We start from the raw sequence: 21,228 nt of genomic DNA, 5'->3' as shown, positions 1-21,228 counted from the left end.
TGAAACTGAAGGGACGGTCGACGACAGTAACCAAAACAAAAGCCAAACTGGTGAAAGCTGTTGAACAGATGCTCCACCACCTGCAATGACACGATTTGAACTTCTGTATTTTTCAGCTGTGTTTTTCTCACTAGAAGGTGGCAGACAGTGGTGCCCCGAGTCCACACGGGGCTGTGATTGGATACTTAGCCTGAATGCAGACGGCTTGGCTTGGAAAAATTGTTGTTGAATAATACATATGGCTGAGAACAGAACTTCAAACCTGCACACAATCCACCATTAAGGATTAGTAGAAAAGCTTAGGAGTGTCTTTACTGAAAGGCCACAAAGTATCTTCTTTTAATGGCATGTCAGTGAATAAGGTAAATTTCCCCTCCAATATTATTCAACGTAAACCAGGTACGTTCAGGTGTCACCTTTGTTTCACATCTCTTTTTTTGTTGTTTTTTGAAGCGAGCGCTAAGAAGCACATAGGGGCCCAGGGCTTCCCCTGTATTCTGCTCAAATCACTGATTGCGTGTACAGTTCTGATGGATCTCCCCTGTGCAAGGTCCAACTCTAGACACAGTGAAACACCTCAGGACGATCCATCTTCCAGCTGACGGCCACTGGCAGATGACGCTTGGCAACTCATCACGATTAATGAGAGCCATTTGACGCAGAGCTGAGGAAATGACACGATCATCGCTCTCTGGTTTTGCCCTTGTTTTACGACCTCTATCTCTTATCCCGACACGCAAGCAGGCAGTGTCACCACTTCAAAATGTGTAGTTACTCTGAACGAGAAAAAAGAAAAACTAAAAAGAGATAGAGACGACGTGACTAAAAATACTTTAGTTATTCCTGTCACTGGTTTCTAATCTTTCACCAGGGAGGATGCTTTGTGATGCCGGACCACCCAGGTCCAAAGATTCCTCACTATGTGTTAAAATAGAGCTATTAAAGCATTTACTTTCTCCCCCTTGAGAAATACTTGCATGTAATCGTCGTTGGAGCAAGTGCCAAAACCCACAGGCACATGGCAAAGCATACAGCCCTGCCAAGACTGCGAGGGTGAGGACAGTGCTGTTGTTTCAGCTGAGGGATTACACAATTCCAAGTTTCTCACAGAGATAACTCTGGAGTGAAAAGAGACTGTCAGCTATTCCACGAGCTCTAAACAGACCACAGAACCGATACTAACTTCATCCTCATCTCTCTTTGTCTTACATTTCCTGCAAAAGCTCTTCCACCCCTCAGCCATCGCAGCAAAGGTGGGAATTGAATCTGGAGGCCATGACGAAGAGCTCGTACTTCAACACAAATGTCATTGTCTTCAACTCGCCAGTCTCCGTCTTTCATCTCGTATGACAACAAGTTATATCGAACAAGTCTCTCCATGAGTTTACACTTCTGCAGCTATTTACAAAATCAAACAGATGGACATCTATAGGGAGTGGGGGGAGTGAGAATGAAAACAGACTGAGCAAGTTGTTCACAGAGTGAGGATCTGTTTGATTGTTTCCATTCCTCTTCTGGGGAAGTGCTTCAGCCCAAGAAGGTCAAAGGGTGTAAGAGCAGCCAGGTGTGCCATTAACATGCTGTTACAATTATACGGACAGCCCGACGGGACCACGTGCAATTCCTCAGAAAACGTCTCATAGTTAGTTCACAAGTAAAAACTGATTCTCTTTACTGGAATAAAATGCCAGAAGGAAAAAGTCCCCACCCAGTTCATGAAGTCATGTCAATATCATGGATTGCATAAAGGCACAGAAAAGTAGACGCCAAAATAATATCAATCTTAATTTTAAGAACAGTAACATTTTGGGGTTATCTTTAAAAAAACAAAAGTATAATTTCTATCTCTTATCAGAGCATCTCTTATTTGTCCTGGACAGGGGCGACCATGCCTTTCACAGCCAGAAAAGGTTCCAGCTCTTTCGAATTCTCATCTGAATAAAGCAGCTACACAAGATGGATGGTTGGACATTCTTTTTCTGTCTCTCTCTCACGCCAGTTTTTCACAGCCCCTTGGGCCTTTCCTAGTAGAGATGTCAGTATTTCTGTTTATGTGTGTGCACTTAAGTGCTCATGGCTTGAGTGTCTGTTGCAACGGAGATACAGGGGTATTTCGGTAGCTTTCCACACCCCCAACCCCCCGGTTTATTTTTCCCATGGGGACACTGGCCGCTGCCGGCTGGGTCAAACACTTCCTGATGGAAGGGCGAAGTTGCTGGGGACGGGGAGGCTGGGACATGAGTCCTCCACCATCCTCTGAAGGGCAGCGGTTTGCCATAATCTGCCTCGTACCTGTCAGGGCCTTCACTCCCCGTCAGTGGCCACAATACAAGGCGCAACATGCGGAACTTAACTCCAGGGAATCAATTAATGCAACAAGCCCTCAGCTCAAAGGTAGCAACAGCAGCAGCTCTCGGGTTGCCCATTATGATCCAGTCCCCTGCTGAATACAGCATGGCAAAACAATAACTCCTGAAGCTAATATTGATGTAGGCATCTTATCTGTGCATTCCAATTGTGACGATGTGCTGAGTTTTCCATTCTGTTGTGATTCCTGGCATCGAACGCCATCACACAGACTAAATGCCTGCTTCAGTGTGTGTGTGTGTGTGTGTGTGTGTGTGTGTGTGTGTGTATGTACTAGTCGGGACCCAAACCTGATCACACACTAATCCATTAGGACTCATGTCACCATGGGGAAGACAATGGAGGTATAGAAGAGGGAAATCAACAGAGTTCAAGGTGGAGTTTCAGGCTCAGACTGCAGTTCAGTTGAAGTTGAGGTTCAATCAGTTGTAGCTGAGGTTGGGTTTAGAACAGGATTGTAAAACACATTTTAGTTCAGGGGCCAGAAATAGCCTAATTTCATTTTGACTGGGCCGGACTGGTAAAATAGTGTCATAATAACCTTGAAATTTAAACTTTTAAAGTTTTTTCTTTGTTGTGGTGAGGAGTATACATAATGAAAATGTTTTGTTTTTTGTCAGATGACCAAACAATTACTTTGGAAATTACTACAATTTCAACATAAAATCAATTTTAATGAAACATTCTGGTCCAAAATACAGAAAAATGTTTAATAAAATGTCTCCTATAGCTGTTGCATTTGGGTGTTTGTAGAAACTCACCCTAACAGCATGGCTTTGAGGCTAATCCCGGCTTGCTTTTTCGCAATGAGGTAGATATCTGTCATGGCAGCGTCACTGATATCTCAGGTCTTACTGATGTGTTGTGTCCGCTAATCGTAAACAAATTGCTAAAAAAGTATATATTTTTTCCATTTGTTTGGTGGTTTGGCTGAACTGCAGCCTCTTGAGAGCCAGTTTCAGCCCACAGGCCTTATGTCTGACATCCCTGGTTTAGAGCGAGTTTACTGGGAATGAATGTAAAGCAATGTTGTCCGTACATGATGCATAAAGACATAATGTGTTTGTGCATGTGTCAACAATTATACTATCAAAGTACAAACTGAAACTCCCACAATGCAGCACTGTAGCGAAAGCCCCAAAAAGAGTGCAATGTGTCAGCAACTCGATCCGTCATATATGGGAATGACAAAACTGCCGAGCCACTCGACCTGCTCTTGAACACATGGAGGAGGAATCTGTGGGAAGCTTTGCCTCTTTGACGACCACAGCCCACTTCCTCCCCATTCCAGCAAAACCCCCGGCCATCCCACCTCCTCATCGCGGCTGCCTTGGCAGCCTGCCACTCGCTCCTATCATATCTCACCTCTAAAAAGGCTACACAGAACGCAGTCAGGCGCGGCTCAGTTCCCCTCGCCCACAGAGCTCCTGTGTCATTTGTGTGTGCGCAATGAGAACCAGTGAATAAGGCACCGGGCGGGGGGGGGGGCGTGGGTAATGGGGAGTGAAGACAGAGCAGAGTCGAGCTCCAGATGACGAGCTCTCCACGCTGTGAGTCACAGTATGTGTATTCTGTTGGCCTGCATGTGCGTTGAGGATCAAACGCTCACCGTCTACATGCATATACTCTGGCAGACAACTAGTCACCGCAAAACCTCATTACGCTGCTAATGCACACACCGAGATGTCAAACACGGGACTAGCAAACATAGACAGAAACCGTTTTCGGGAAGTAAAGCACCACCACCGCAGTGCTCAGTGAAACACTTCACTCCGTAGTAGTCAAAGCAAACAGATGCTTAAGTCTGTGATTGTCTTCCTCTTACCTGTCTAAACATGGCAGTGTGATGATTTACACAATTTGGGAAACAACAACAGTACAAAAACCTGCCAAAACATATTTCTGTGTACACTGATCAGCCATAACATTAGGACCATGTGCTTCAAATTAGGAAGTTCCTCTTTTTCCAGTTAACACAGTCACCAGAGAATTCATTAGTCATCAAACCAGAACACCTTGTTTTGCTTTGTGGTCCAGTTGTGATGTTCATGACTCATTGTTGATGTTTTGGAGGTGGACAGTGGTTGCCGTGGCCCCCCCTGACCAGTCTGGGGGTTATTGAGTCAAATACACAACAAACCGGGCCAGAACTAACTTCTGCAGCAATCTGAGTTACGGTAAATCCTCTGTTTGATCGGATGACACAGGTCAGCCTTCTCTCTCCACATACACCAATCGACTTTAGTTATTCATCAACCTTTTGTCGATTGACCACTTTTCTTTATTTGGGCAGCCTTTGATAAATTCTGACCATGACAGACCGGGAAGCCCCCACAAGAGCTGAAACTTTGGAGATGCTCTGATGCGGGCTGGCCATTACATTTTGGCCTTGGTCAAATCTGCTCAAATCACTACGCTTTTCTAGTTTTCCTTCTTGCACAAATTGTTCGCTTGTACCAGGCACCATGGTAAAGAGGTAATGAATCACTTGTTGATGGTCATAAGGTTATCTTTTTAACAGAGCATTTTCTTGTACTCTTCTTTAAGAGTAGGGGATTTGTGAGAGAGATCAAACGCAACATTGCTCCTTGCAGAAGCAGTTGATGTGATGAATCCATGAGGTCTGGCTTTTGTCTTGAATGATTTCATAGTTCAGTGAGCCCTGGTGTACTCAGATGACACAGGTAAGAAGTCACCATCAAAACAACCGCTTCCGTCCACCTCCTCGGGTCTCGGCTGTCCACAATTACCCCAAAGCACCCCAGTGCCTCCTCTTCCCTCCATCCAAAGACATTTATTGAATGTGACATCCCAATCCTGCCACACTGAGCTCAGGGTGGACAACATTCAGACTCTAACAAACTCCCTAAAAGTATGTGGAAAGATGACAAGGCAGAGCCGAGCAGTGGACTTACATAAGATGATGTATGTGCGATTAAAGGAGAAAGTGACAAACATTGAGAAAAAGAAGTCGTTTAATTACATTAATGTTAATTTAATTTAATTAGACGTTTGAACAGGGCTGTGCAACCTCAATGTCAATGAAGCCGAGCAGAACTGTAATCAAGTAGGAAATAGTGAATCTAAACCGGGGGGGTGGGGGACATCGACAATAAATAAACGTTCATACTTTGGCAACATGTTGACAACCACATAACTCGGCGTGTTACCTGAATGTCAACACCACATCGAATCAAATATGATTTTTTTTTTTTTTTTTTTTTGTAAACAGAAAATGTGGGGAAAACATGGAGAGAAATTAGCAAGACAAATATGGCAAAGAGTCGTCGGGGGAGAGAAGTGATTCCTGTCATCATTTGTCACAGTAATCTCTCATGTGGGCGGCTGCTGCCTAAATTCTCACAGCCGTAGTATCCGCTGCACATCATGCCATTCATTGCACCATCTTGGCGTGAGTTTTGCAGAACATGAACATAATGTGTGAACGGGTGAGAAATTTCAAGGCCTGGGAGGGAATGTGGAAATGCCTGAATTGAATGTGTGCACACAAAGGGATTTATATTTTCATTCAGGTGATCCATTGTGGACAACGACCGCTGTGCCTTGAATGTAAAGAACTCATTCAGCTTTTACCACTTTCCATGCTTTTATAGGTGGAAATCCTCCAGAGAACAGCCTAAAGAGCACCAAACAATTTGACTAATTACTGGCCCGCAGAGAGTCGAGAGGTCAATGTTATTGAATTGTGGAACCACAGAAAAAGAAAAAGGAAAAAAAAAAAAAAAAACACCAATCGCTGCCAACCAGATCAGGTACATCTAAGCTTCTGTGTTCAAGAGTGTATTTCTTTCCACTATCAATCGTGAAACGACTCAATTCAGTCCGCTTCAACCGTAAAACTTATCTTACCTATCTCGGTTCGCCGCCCATTTGAATGCACACGATGGCAGGCTCTCCTGTGGCTTCTCTAACTCACTCTCCCCAGCTGCTTTTTCATGCTCGCCATCGCCCCGCTCCACCAATGGGGCCAATTATATTCTGCAGAACCTTCTTCATCGGCGCCGTTCAGGTGTGTTCATGCGTACACATGAGCACGCCTGTCGCTGTGAATGAAAGAAAGACCGGTGCCTTATGCAGCGTCACATCACATTTCTTTATTGGCAGCTCCCCCCAGTCTTGTGAGTGGGTAGTTCTCGTCTTTGCCCAGCGAGGTGCCTGTTGTCAGTCTCGGCTCACGCCCTCTCTGCATGTTAGTAATTGTCATAGGTTTTGCCACTAATCCATAGAGACTTTGTAAAATGGACACATTTATCCTTCCAAGAAGCGAGATGACGCCGTGGTCAATTTAATCTAAGGTCCAAGATCATCCACGGACAAACCACAAATGAATAACGATTACAATTAGTTATTGTCAAAATGTTCTGAGTGTATTAAAGAAAGCGTTAACAGTTTTGCCTTTAAAAATGTTACAAAAAAATAATACCTGTAAATTGCGTTAGTTTTCTTATTTTGGTCTGGAGCTGCTACAAAACAACAGCAAATGACAAAACCATGAATTAATTGCAAATTAATGTTGTCAGTATTAAGTACTGCATCAGAGGCATAGGTAGATTATATCAGTATTGGCAAATCTTAGTATATAAAATGTGGATATCGGCACATATCCATGCTTGAAAAGGTTGTCATGTAAATGGGGCCTAAGTCTTGTCATAATACTTCTTATTTCACTCAAGTCTAATATTATGTAAGAGTTTAATCGGAGTATTATTGGGTATAGTTAGTCTGCCTCCACAACACCTGTGCAGCAGTTGTCGTCTGCCATAAATGATACCTTCGCTTTATAAGACATATTTTATTCTGGCAGCATGATGCTAGTTTATCACAGCTATTTTGTTGCTGCTGTCATTAGTTCGTAAATCTGTTTCCTTCAAGCGTCGTTAAGAAAACTACTGAAGTAACACCTGTGATTTTTTAAAGTGTTCAGAACCTGTAAGAAAGTACACATTATCAGTAAATTCTACAACATTATTTGCAATTAATGACACAGTAAGGCATTTAGGAATTTCATAATATGGAACTTTAAGTTGTTGTCCAGTATAGACCATCGTCTAAAACATCAGAAACATCAAATCAGCCCCAGTGGCTCTTGCATATTGATGTAATGATGACATAAGTTTATAAAGAGCCAATGTTCACAAAAGCTTATTATAGCAGATTACCTATTTGGTAATTACTTTGCTGCACAGTTGAGACCACAGAATTTAAGTAGACTGTTTCCCTTTTATTGAACGAGTCTCTTCCTGTGAATGGAAAAGGCTATAAAGAGAACTTTATGTGAGAGGACAGATTCCCTGAAGGAGTCGGAGGCTTTTATCATGCTTTTTTAGTTGAGTAATTCCAGTCTTATTTTGTTTTTACATTGCTAACATCAAACACAAGGAAATCATAAACTCTTAGAAACGTGGAGTTGGAGCGCTCCGGCCCATTAACAGCCTTATCTTGACAAAGTGAGCGCTGTGCCCCTGAAGCTAACTGCTGTTGGGCTCACCTACATCTATCAGAAATAACTATGTTTAGTAGGCCCCCGTGGTCGGCATTGCATTAATTAAAGAGTGTTGTCTCATCTCAATGTATTCCTCTCATTACATTCACTACCACAGTGTTTTCTCATTTTCCCCAAATGGTTTTCAGCCACAGGCACCGGATCTAAGCTGTGTTTGCCAAAGATGAGGAGGATGTGAGGGAGAGTGTGTGGCGTGAATGTGTGTTGACAATGGCCAGTGAAAGGATAACAGTTGACACGAGCCTGTTGACACCTTGGTCTCGTCATCCGTCCCCTCCTTTTTTTATTTTTTCCTACTGCACATCCTTATGTCCCTTAATCATTAATGTATCTCCTTCGATTGATTAGGCTCTTTAATTAAGTCTGGTTTTCTGTATGGCTCTGAACATCTATCTTCATATACCACCAATCAAACGATTAGATTGATACTGGGACGCGACTAAGGTCACGCCAGTGGTGTGGTGAATGTTTCCACCCTGTGGGAAATGATCTATCACTTCCTCTATAATATCTGACAGAGGCAGCTGTTGTGAACCTGCTCACAATGAATTGTCTGCCGGAGCCTCGGGCGCAACAGAAAGGGGAAGCCAGAAGAATTCTTTTGGGTAAATGCTCACACAGGATGTGGAAATTTGCCCGTCCTCTTATGTTTCTTCCGAGTGTGTCTGCTCGCTTTTGAAATGGGAAGTGAGAATGCTGCAGTGGCTTTCCAGTGCAGTGCTACCAAATGAGGCCTGATCCACATCAAGGCAAACTTTTGCACTGAAGCACTGACCGCATGCAGCCTTCAGTACTCGGCGTTGCAGTTTGGCTGAGAGTGACATGTTTATCACACCCAGACAGAGAAAGCTGAGGACGAGCTGGAGGCTGAATAACAACAAATGTCACCCTGCCAGTCCCGTGCCACGTACATCCATGGTATTTCCCTTCCTCGTAAGATACAATGCAGGGTCGAAATGACATCCAGCCAAAAGATTACAAGCAGGTCTGCAGGAGGGGCCGAAATAAGAGACGTTATCTGTGTAATCCGGAGAGAAACAAAATAGGCTAATCTGAGCCCCAGTTATATTTGAAAGGGTTGGAGGGGGAGAATTCTGATCATGAAGGTCCTTAAGCTATATATATATATATATATATATATATATATATATATATATATCAAACCACGACAGGGCAACCAGGCCACGAGATTCCCAAAGTGCACTTGCAGTCTCTTGGACAGTCTGGCCTGGTATCCTCGATATTTCAACCCGTCAACGTGGCCGTGCAGCATAACCTTGACTGCCATCTGCATTGCAGCGATTGGCGAGGAAAAGTGTACCTTCCTGCCACCAGAGAGCTGTGCTGCTACTGCAGCAGCACAGGACGACTCCGATACTCTCCTCTACCCTCCTTACATCTCACTTCACCCCCCCCCCCCAGTCCTGTAACTCCCTGAACAGAACAGAAGAGGGGTGAGGAATAAGACAGAGAAACATGCGGCAATGTCCTCTGGAAGATGGGCCTCATGATGTTCACAGACTGGGAAACAGAAATTTACAAACAGCACCACAGCTCGTAGCCTGTCCTTGAGAGAGATTCTCCGTTTGTATTCACCTCTTTTATAAGGAGCACGCTGGAAAGAAACTCCTTGGGGGGGGGGTTCCATGAGCAATGCCGGAACAGGAGCAGAGACACGTTAAGTATTCATTACTGATGGGAAAAGTGGAATGAATTCTATTTCCATTTCAAAAAAAGCAAAACAAAACTAAACTAAATAATAATGCTTTCATTGCCTATAAATCCCAAAAGGACAAAAGCTTTAGTGTGAATTTCCCACATCAAAATTTGCATGTGACCTTAGGTAACAATGAGACTTGTTGGGTACCGCCAGATTATTGGGACAGGTACATGGATATTTGTATGGACTGATGACGGATTTGCATTAACTTCAACTAGGAAATCATCCAGGAGAAAATGAACTGGGAGTCATGACACGCTTTTGTTGTTATTGACCATCTACTCATGCATGTGCAGAAGAATAATGCACGACAGCTGTAGTAAACATGCACAGTAGCAGCGTTGTTGACGCCGACATGGGCCACGTGCATTTTCAAAATACTGCATTTTACATGTTCCTCCCCGGAGTCGGAGCGTTTTCAAAAAATTCCACCTTGGTAGTTGCGTTTTCACTTGAAAACTTTATGTGAACGAAGCCGCGCGCACGCACGCACGCACGCACGCACGCACGCACGCACGCACACACGCACACACGCACACGCGCACACACACACACACACACACACTCACTCTGTGGGGGTACGTACCTGCCTCCAAGTGCAGCACAGTCACTGTCCAAACACCCACTTCGACTGTATTTTAAAACACCTCAAGCTGTGAAGCTATTTAGATGCTGGAGTAGAGAAAGAGCAGGAGGAGGCTAAAATTGGCAAGTGTTCAGTGAAGTCCGGTCACCTGCGTAGGTGCAGAGGACTCTGTGTGGGTAGAGGAGAAGCAGGCAGGCTCACTATAGCACTGCGCACATGGAGCCTTAGTAAATGCTATTGTTTTCTTCCACCCCCCCCCTTAACTTTCCATCCGTGTTTGGCAAAAAATAAAACCAAGTCTCTGCGCAGGCTTTGATCAATGATGCATTTTCTTTCTGACACATTCCACGCCTGCGTCCGTGAAGCCCACTCAACTCTATAAATAATCCCTGTGAGCCTGATCCTTGGCTCGGCTCCTTCTGTCTCGTCAAGAGGCTGGCAAATCGACTCATGGACTGTTCCAGGTCTTGTGGAAGAAGAAAAAAAGAAAAAAAAAGAAAAGCTGGCTTGGTATCTAAACCCATGTATCTTTGATCTGCAGGGTGATGAGCCTTCTTACAGAGCATCGACCCGCTCGCCTCATTTTAGACAAACACAAATATACATAACTGATTAGCTTCACTAAGCACATCTAACATTCTTTGTGGTGGTGAAAGACGCACATATCACTTATTCCTCGACTTTTTTACAGTTATATGATAATATAATAAAATAATCCCAAATAATGAAATGTTACAGTCACCACTAGGCCTGGATATATTCAGGGCTTCACGAAATACACGTATATATCTGGCTTTACCTGCAATATCTAGTAAGGTGAGGTTCATCCGCTGTTGTTGCTGCAGAGATAAACAACAGTTTCGATTGGTTTTCCTCCCAGTCGTGCAGACAAATGTAGGACATGAGCGGAAGCCTGTGCATTTGTGTAAATGCACTTTGAAAGGAGGGTAGAGGACATGGGAAGCGGTTCAATGTGTCCTCTATGCAGAGGAGCTCTGGATGAAGGTGACCTCTGTGTATGGCTGGATAGACGGACTGGGAGGGCGACAACACGACAGGCTACGCTGCACTGGCGCAGTGGACTGATCGTCATGTCGGGCCGGCATCATGAGGAGACACGTGAATGAAACTCTAAGGGTCTCTTACATCATGAAAGAAGGCTGTTGATATGCAGGGGGAAGAACGGGGAGATCTGTGGTTCCTATTTTTAGGTATGGCCTCACTTCTTTACGGAGAAAAAGGGGAGTCAGGATTCCCTGGGCGATAACTGAACAGCAGGAAGGGAGGTGAATATGATGAGAATGCAAAAAAAAAAAAAAAAAAAAAAACTGTCACGCTGATAATCAGGCCTTGATACAAGCCGGCCCGGTTTTTTTACCAAAGGCCACCGAGGCTCCTGGCAAAGATCTATCATTGCAGATGAATACGTGAAGGTTACCGTAGAAAGGTAACAAGGTCATCTCATCGGCCATCTTGACCGAAAGCAAATTCTACACGTTGTCAGCCGCAATGGGGCGTAATTCATCACGCAGCCCTGGAAGATTATTATTCTGCGCATGGAAGATGCACTCGGCTCAAAACAATCAACACATTGTACATAATCTCATGCAATGCAACGGCTCGGGAGACTTTCGGTATGAAAAACTACTGCTTAACAGAATGCAGAATCCAATTTCCTGAGTGTATCGCCCACAAAGACCCTCTGAACTGGGGTCCATCGTGATCGCCATCTCAATGTGCTTCCCTAACAGTTATCTTATATATATTTCATGACTGTGTCAGTTTCCCTTTACTTACAGATGTGGTTCCTTTTTTATAGGTAGTGCATTTAGATGGTGAAATCTATTTGCTAAATCTGTCTTGGATGTGAATTCCAACAGCACACGACGGAAATCCAGCGGGGAGACACCCAAAACGAGTTTGGTAATTACCATTGGGCTATTTCTGCCGTCTGTTGTCTTATCTCTTCATGTGGTTGACTTTACGGCTCTCCGCAGGGCAAGAGGCACCTTGTAAACCCGCCACGAGCAGCAACAGAAGCAGTAGCGTCTGGCAGCAGAACCACATCAGAGTTTTAAGGGAGGGTCCTTCCCGGACTCCACGCCGGTCCCTGTCATTGCTGTTCTCTGCGGAGAACTCAAGGCTTGTCGGAGGAAAACTTCATCACTACTATTATATCTTTGTTGACATCATTTTCTTGAAAAACACATATGTTGGTTCTCCGGGGACATTGAAAAGGAAATCAAGAGCGGTACTTCAACGACGGAAGTCTTTTGTTACTCACATCTCTCTAAGGACAACAAAGGCTTTTGTCGGGCACGCGTTTAATTATAGAGGGAAGAATACACGCTATGGTGCTCTATGTCCTTCACAAAGGAAAATAAAAATCCCACTGTAGAGTGGCTGCTTTGACACATCAGGCTGGAATGTGTGGGTGTTACAAGGGCAAAGAGAGAGAGGGAACCAGGGTCACAGCAGCTGTGGAGGGCTTCAGAAGGGGACTGCAGCAGGAGAAACACAACACAAAGTTCCTGCATTTATAGGAATAGATTAACTAGTTATCCCTCAGCCCCGAGAGAAAATTAAAGAGAGCGAGAGAGAGCGAGAGAGAGCGAGAGAGAGAGAGAGAGAGAGAGAAATCAATACGTATACAGTGCAATGAGAAATGTTCACCAGCTGCTGAACTTATATTGCATTATTTGAGCCCAGTCGAGTGCATGCATCAACTGGACTCTCCTTTTATTCATCTGCTATTCACAACAACCTCCTCCAACCTCCTGTCCTCCCTAAACAGAGAACAGAGCTAAATATGGCCATTTATTTCATTTTATTTCTTTTTTATTTCTCTCATTTCCCCAACCCCTGCGATATTTGCCAGAGGTTGCTCGATCACTCGGCGGTAGTCTTGGAGGCTTCTTTGTCACTTCCTGTACAAAGAGCTCATTGTGATTTAACATGCTGCATCCGAGAGCATCCTGTCTGATTTACTACACTCATTACACACAGCAGCGACGCCAGCTCAGCTCTGCTCCCCAGTACAGTACGGGCTTGGTGTGGAGCAGGAGGCTTTACAGGACTAACAACACTGCAGGAGAGCGGGAATCAAACCACTCAAAGTTGCAATCTACAACTGTCATGAAAAAAAAAAAAAAAAAAAGAGTTTTTACTACTTTTCACCCAAAAAGGATTATGAACATGTTCGGGTCCATGTTACACAACATTTTCAAGTGAAAAAGAAAAACTTTGGTTGAAATTTAAATGTCTGTTTACATGACAATAGTGCTCGGAGCCACTGAAAATGATTATTTTTGAAAACACTCCCGACTCAATCTCCATGGAAACGGAGGAAAACTGAACTTTTCTGAAATGAGACTGTGCATGTGCACCACGGTTGTAGTAAGTATGTCTTCTGCACATGAGCGAGTAAATGGACTATGACAACGATATACATATATATACATATACAACCACTTCAATGTGATTCCACTTCATCGTCTGTCCACACGAATGTCTGTGTACTTTATGTTTATAGCGTATTTGCCTGCATGTGTGTGTTGCTTCATTACTAAAACAACCAACAGCGCCAATTCATCGCCTGGCATGCCAACTACACCATTTTCAGCGTTTCTGCCATTTCCATGTAAACAGACATTGTTTTTAAAATAGTGGGCCCAGTTGTAAAGTTTTGCCAAATCTACTGCATCTTATGTTTGCATTGAATTTAGTAGAGTTTAGAACATTTCGTTTGATTTTAAAGCTTCTGACGCTGTGTTATTAAGATAGCATTAAGAAACATATTTTGAAGGGTCGGCTGCATGCCTTTAATTCTTTTTTTAAGTACTCCAAGTTGTTTTACGAAAATATACTATTTCTTTGTTTGAGATTTTTTTTTTTACTGTAAAGCGAATTTCTTTCTTTTTGCAATTTTAAGTAAGAGAAAAACAATCTGGTGTGTAAAGAAAAGAAAAATACAATAAAAAGAAATTGTGAACGTATCAGGGAGCCACTACAGAGGAGTCACACAGACTTCTGTACAACACAGTCTGTGAGTTTGAGGCCCTTCTTATCGAATTCTATCTGTTTAACTCGAAACCTTGGTCTCTTCTTGCACCCGAAGGGCACGTGAAGGACTGCCACATCCACATGAACGTGCACACACACTATGACACATGTGACATAATGCAAATGCTCAGCAACTAATCGAATCAAACACAGGTGAGAAAAAAAAAAAAAAAAAAAAAAGCAAAACAGCAGGCTGCATAATCCTATAAGATAATCATCGACAAGCAAACATGATGTAAGAGCTGGACTGGGGGAAAAGGAGCTGAGGGATTTGGTCTTTCAGGGAAAACAAAGAGCAAAACACGTTATGTATACATATTGTATCTTTCATTCACCTTTTCTTGAAGCAGAGACTGGCTGAGGGGCCCAACTGCTTTATCGCCGCTCTGCGTGCCATTGATTTGAGAACTGGAGTGAGCACACTAACAGGCTCCCTCCGCATCCTGTCCATCATGCAGACATTTTTTTTTTTTTTTCCCTCCAGGAGCTACAAGCGAGCGCCGTTGCCAATCAAAATGCATTTGATTACATATGAACCCAGATTACCATCGACTGTCAATTTGTGGCATAGGAGTAATTGAAATTCAACAGCAGTGACCTTTCTTTAGGGGAGCTCGGCGTGGCGTCAACAGGATTTTTAGTTTATTCACAAATCCTGCCCGCGACAGATAACGGAGAAATTAATTAGTGGGGAAAGAAATGGAGACGCACCAACTACAGAGAGGTCTCTTTCTTTTTGAAAAACTGTCAACATATTCATTAAATGATAAAGTCAGAGATGAATGGAGATTCATGACTGATTTGCCGTGACAGAATCTTGTTACATATGATGAGGCGGATTCTGGACTCATTTTTATTGCAATCTAAATGCAAAGAGCATCTTCCCCACATATTCTAAAAGGCATGGATATTTGTCGATCAAGCAATGTTTATTTAACCCTGTGTTTATTTAAAGTGAAGACGTTAAAACTAACAATAACACATGGATTAAAGGCATGCTGATAAAAAATGTTTTCCCTATTAAAGATTTGATCACAGGTATTGTGCACATACTGCAAGTTACAGTCTGTTCATTAGCATTATCAAACGTGCTTACAAAGCATCCAAAAGATAATATTTGGGCTTGTTTTTTTAAAATGCACTTTCTAATGGCTGTTTCTAAACAGTAATAATCGTCCCCATACCTGGAATGACGCCCCAGAAGTGAAGATAATCTGTCATCTCTCTACCTGGCTTGTTTCAGATTTTAAAAAGTGTGCGCTTCAATGAGCAATTCAGAAAACCCTAACCCTATCTGTCTATCTATCTATCTATCTATCTATCTATCTATCTATCTATCTATCTATCTATATAAATAAATGAAATAAAAGTGAGTTAACGCCACTCATCCACTCACATGAGGACTGTGGAGGTAATATCATGTTAAAGTGCAGTGCTCCATCAGTCATAACAATTCCATCAATATTATACATGCCAAAACCCTTTTTAAAGAAAATAAAAAGATCTGAAAACACTGCTACCACAGTTTGGCTGCTGGATTCAATTAAACAAATTCACCGTCCAAACTGTGACGTCTGTGCCAAGGGGGGAAATAAAAATCTACTAAACATCAACGCAGAGGCAAATGTACTAATTCTGGGCAAATGAAAAGTAACATCTCATTGAGATGCAATTAAAACAAATCAAATACATGCAGTCCTATCACAGTGTTGTCTCTGCTTTGTACAGCCAGAACAGATAGTTATTTAAAAGACGGATTCAACGAGGTGAATTAACAAACTGGTAGAGCTGCTCATGTATTTATTCTCGATAGCTAACTGAAATAGTCTTTGATGATGGCTGCCAAATGCAGTACCACTAGCTGCCATGGGGGCACTGTTGAGATTAGACACAGATTATATACGTGGGTATTCAGCCAGTATGTTGATTTTTGGTGACATAAGTTGTAATGAATGGCAAAAGCTCATTCGAAAACATTGGACACATGGAAGTATAACGGGAGCTACATGTACAACATTTCCAAATGGTCCCACTTCCAAGTGGGAAAAGTGCATGTCATACTGGGAATTTCCCAGTGCGAAAGAGGGACGTTTGTTGAGAGCTCTTTATGAATCCACATGATACATTTCTTAATGAGGTACTGTGATAAACATACTTTATCATGGTAAACATAGCCACACTGTATTAGCCTATCTTACATACGAAGTATGATCAATTTTATAATTATATATGTCAATGAATATTATATACTTTACAAGTGTCATATCATCCTTAAGACAAGACAAGATAAGACAAGATAAGATAATCATTCAATAATCTCACAGATTGTATTATCTTACATGAGTAATGAGATTTAGTTGCAGCAGGCTGTGTCAGGTCATCTGAACTGACAGGTCACCACAAAAAGATCTTTTAATATGTGAAAATGATGGGCAGACTTAAAAATGTGAAAGTCCAGTCATTTGTTTACATAAAGCAAATGTCATCTCTCTTCAGCCAACATTCAGATTATAGAGCATCTTCCTCCCATGAACTGATGCAACTTCAGCTATCATGCAGATTTCTTCCACCTTTTCTGCCTTTACCTAAGTGATTACATAAGTGATCAGATGCAAGCATCAGTGTGTAGTTGTGAAGGTACTCAGCTGTCTTGTTTACAATTACCTCCTGATAAATAAACTCCTGACTCGGCATCCCGCACCTTGCTCATAGGCTGCTATCTCATGTACTTTACAGTATGTTTGTCTCGATCCAGATGTTCCCCTATAATTCACTAATTCCAAACGTGGACAGACGTGTACAAGAAGGTTAATAGAGTGGCTTGGTTGCCTGGCAACGCGGGGATCCCTTTCATTTGTTAATTTACTCTCAAAGAAGGTCAAGGATTGGAGGGCCAGCCGAAGAAGAAACCACTTTGATCTGACACAAAAGGACAAAGAGAGTCTCTAAACATGAAGCCGTACAGTGAGGCAACAGCACGACGCCACTCGGCACACACTGTCTTGAGCCGGGGACCACTGTGTGACACCCGTCGATTATGTTTAAGGAGTCATCAATAATCAGGCTCTTCCGGCGGCATAGTAAGATTCATAACATGTCACATATACCAGATGTGAGCAATGAATTCCCGTCTGATTCTGATAGTTTTGGACGATGAGAAAGAAGCAAAGCTTTTCTACTAGCAGGGAAGAGCTGGCGTGTCACTGAGTCTAGTACATCCAGTTCCTGAGCGAAGCAGAGGTGGTCTGAAGGACACCAATTTCAGTATAGACACCGCCGGAGCGTTAGGAAAACAATGGACACGGCGAAATGAGTCAGCCTGTTTTAACTCGGCTCAAACAGCGCGAAGATCCACAGAGGAATCAATACATACGTTGATGGGGGTGTGAGGGAAGGTAGGTAGAGCTGTGGGTGTTTGCTTTTTGCGTTTTCCAGCAGAGTGGATGGTGTCAAAGGGCAGCGAGCACAAAGGGGACATAGATGGAGCTCTGCTGGCTGTTTAGAAGCAGAGCTACAGAATAAAACCAATTAAAAAAAAAAAAAAAGGTAAAATCACACTTTCTTTCACACTATTGGTGGTCTCATCAATTTGCCAGAAATCATTTCAGTTTGTGCGCACACACACACACACACACACACACACACACACACACACACACACACACACACACACACACACACACACACACACACACACACACACACACACACACACACACACACACACACACACACACACACACACACACAGTCCTGTCACATCATGTTACATCAGTGAGGAGGCAGAGGGGAGTGGAGGGGAGAAAAGCCGTCTTTAGAGTTGAACAGCAGCAATTCAGGCTCTCGGTTTCCCCGCGTGAGCACCATGCAAGTATGCGAAGTTTACAGTGAGGCTGACCCACGCCTGCAAAACATCCCATCATACGGTCAGAAGGCCTGTGTTTAGCCACGGAGCACGCACATTTTTCCATTTTCCTCTGCCTCTGGGTCAACGCTCGTCCTTTCAACTTGGGGCCCAGGCTTTTCTGTTAGCGTCTTCCCCAGCGACCCCCCCCAACGCCCACGCAGCCACGGCAACATCGCTCATTTCCCCCAAAACTAAACCAGACACAGAGAAAAACAACCTTATGAAGCATTATCTCACAGACGTGTGTGTGTGTGTGTGTGTGTGTGTGTGTGTGTGTGTGTGTGTGTGTGTGTGTGTGTGTGTGTCTGTGTGTGTGTCTCACAAACACACGCCGATAGAGCTGACTCGCCACATTTTTTTGTTCAGCTTTCAGCTTCTGCTTTTCAAAGTGAGGAAAATATAATGTTCACTTGTACATCCTCTTTCACTTTCTGTCACACACTTGAAACAGACAAGGCTGTGATTTTAAAAATACACCAGAGATTTCCAGGAGAAAAAAAACAAAAAAACAAACATGTTTATTCCAACGTCATCCAAGGTTGTGTGACATATTGGACTCATATGCGGGTTCTTGATGGATTGTACTTGCTATCATTCTCTTATCCATCCATCCATCCATCCATCCATCCATCCATCCACCCACCCATAAAGGCAGAGTTCACCCCGGACAAGTCGTCAGTCCATCAATGGGCAAATACGCACAAACAGACACACTAATCCACACGTGAGGTTCATTTGGAGACACCAGTTGAACTACTACACACGTCTTTGCACCGAGGGTGTCAAACAGAATAAAGACAGCCTGCGAGAGTGTCAGAAAAGTGTGTGACATGAGGAGTTGCAGGGAGTAACACAACATTGAGACCCCAGCTGAGAGAGACGCATCACCAGTGAAGGGGAATATGAAAAAGCATGCATGAATCCTGCAAAATACAGCGAATAGAGCACTTTTGATGCATTTTGCAGCAAAAAGCAAAGTTAAAAATGACATAGTTTTTAAATTGCACTTTAGAAAAAATTGATATTTCATTCTGTTCATGTTTTGGAAAATCATATGAGAATACATGTAAACTTTTTATAATAACGCTTTCCTTTTTTGCACTGAGTTTGACACATTCAAACATTTTAGTCTCGGACAAATCCTCTACAGATGATTGATGATGGACATACGACAGCAGCAAAATGACTTTGTATATGTTTGTATCCTGATATTTCTAAAAAGTGGCTTGTTTGTGTGTAAGAGCTCCAAAACCTGGAACTGCACCCGGAATGCTGTTGCTGTGTGGTGAGAGCACTGCTCCTGCCCATTCCCTTTTAATCACGACTTAAAAAAATAACCTATGGTTTCTATTTTCCAATGATCCTATGATATACTCACAGAACTGCTTGGAATCAAAAGCTGTTGTTTCTGCAAAATCCTGCTCGAATACACAAGCTCAGACTCAACAATGCCATTAGATGTCATCCTATTTCCCGCCACATATATCACTGTTGAAGGAGAAAATCTACAGCCTGCTTGATACAGATACGCTTTAATCAGCAAAATGAATTTTGATGGATGACTAAAGTGGAAAATCCCTGGTTGAACCAGTCAGGTGGCGCCTTCAGTATCCGCTCAAGGAATAAATCTAATTTTTGGGGTGGAAGAGATGAGAACGTTGACACACCATTGAGGTTTGACTATAGCCATGAAATTATGAGTCTACTCCATCAAACATTTTGCAAACGTGAAGCAGCGTGGAGAAGATAGAGCACTTCTCATTAGCTTATCTTCCTATAGCCAGCCACGGTATTGCTTAATACTTCCAGTAATGTACCCTCCTTAAAGTGCATGCTGGGAAATATGAATCCTGTTAATATATATATATATATATATACACAGAGAGAGAGAGAATAAAAATGCTGGAAAAAATATAATGTGGCTCCTATAAATCCCTCAGTGTGAAGCTTGTAAATGCTTTTAAATTGTCTCAGTCATACTAAGCAGTGTTTCCACAGTGTGTTTACCTGCTGCTAAAAAAAAACAACCCAAAAAAAAGAAGTCAGTCAAAGGTTGCAATTAGGAAAAAAGTAAAACTAAACTCTGTAGACTGTCACTATTAGATATTTTTCGCCAAGTCCTTTTTCTGAAATTGAAGCAATAAATGTTAATTTGGCTTAGTTTACAAAATAGCTGAACCCAAAATGAATCAAAAGCAGTAAAACAGCCACCATCACCACGGAAAATTGTCAGGAAGGAAAGGTTGACAGAGGAACCGACAAACAAGGAAGCTGACATTCAATTTGTGGAGCCGTTTTTTTTTCACCTGCAAGTCAAATTGTTTAGAAGCTACAAGATCACACAAAGAGAATCAATCAGAAAAAGCCTCTAAAAGCTTAATTAGGTCTGAGTAGACTATTAGCACTGTAGTAACCTGCAGGCTCTGTTGGGCTCCAATCTTTAGATAAGTGAGTTTTTGGAGAAGTTTTAAAATGAGTTTTAGTGCAAAAGTAAAAAGCTGTACACTATAAATATATATATATATATATATATATATATATATATATATATATATATATATATATATATATATATATAAAACTTCCATGCATCAGCACAAGAAAGGTTCTTGAAGCTGTTAACAACAACATTACAATGTATTAAATGTGAAGTCTCTTGAACTTGAGACAAACCCTTGGGGTTAAATGTTTATAAAACCTTGAAAACCAACATTTCACTGTATTTCGCACCAAAAGGTTTCATTAAAAGTGGCTTTATGTTGAGATTGTAGTTATTTTTGCTTGAAATTGTTTGATATTTGCAAAAATATAGACATTTCCATCACGTATGCTCTGCACCGCAACAAAGAAAACCTTGAACGTGTAAATCTAAAGGTTATAACGGCACCATTTGACTGGTCAAAATGAAATACGGCTGAACTAAAAAAAATGTGTTCGACACCCCTTGCTCCACACGATGTTGCACGTCTGCCACCAGATCCATACCGACCGGGACAAATGCACAGTATGCGTAAATTGTAAATATTGGCATTTCTACACACACGTGCCGAGAGGTGAGCATG

The 21,228-nt window shown here is 42.5% G+C and overlaps 1 protein-coding gene across 1 annotated transcript in view; it reads right to left on the bottom strand.

The window, feature by feature from the left end:
* The window catches only part of LOC308141775 (inactive phospholipase C-like protein 2), a 70,570-nt gene that overhangs the window by 31,454 nt on the left and 17,888 nt on the right, over positions 1-21,228 (bottom strand). The gene's annotated exons all lie outside the window — the stretch shown is intronic.

Source organism: Blennius ocellaris (assembly GCF_963422515.1).
Source record: "Blennius ocellaris genome assembly, chromosome: 16".
Taxonomy (NCBI): Eukaryota; Metazoa; Chordata; class Actinopteri; order Blenniiformes; family Blenniidae; genus Blennius; species Blennius ocellaris.
The sequence above is the reverse complement of the archived record's forward strand: the minus strand, read 5'-3'. Positions and strand labels throughout refer to the sequence as shown.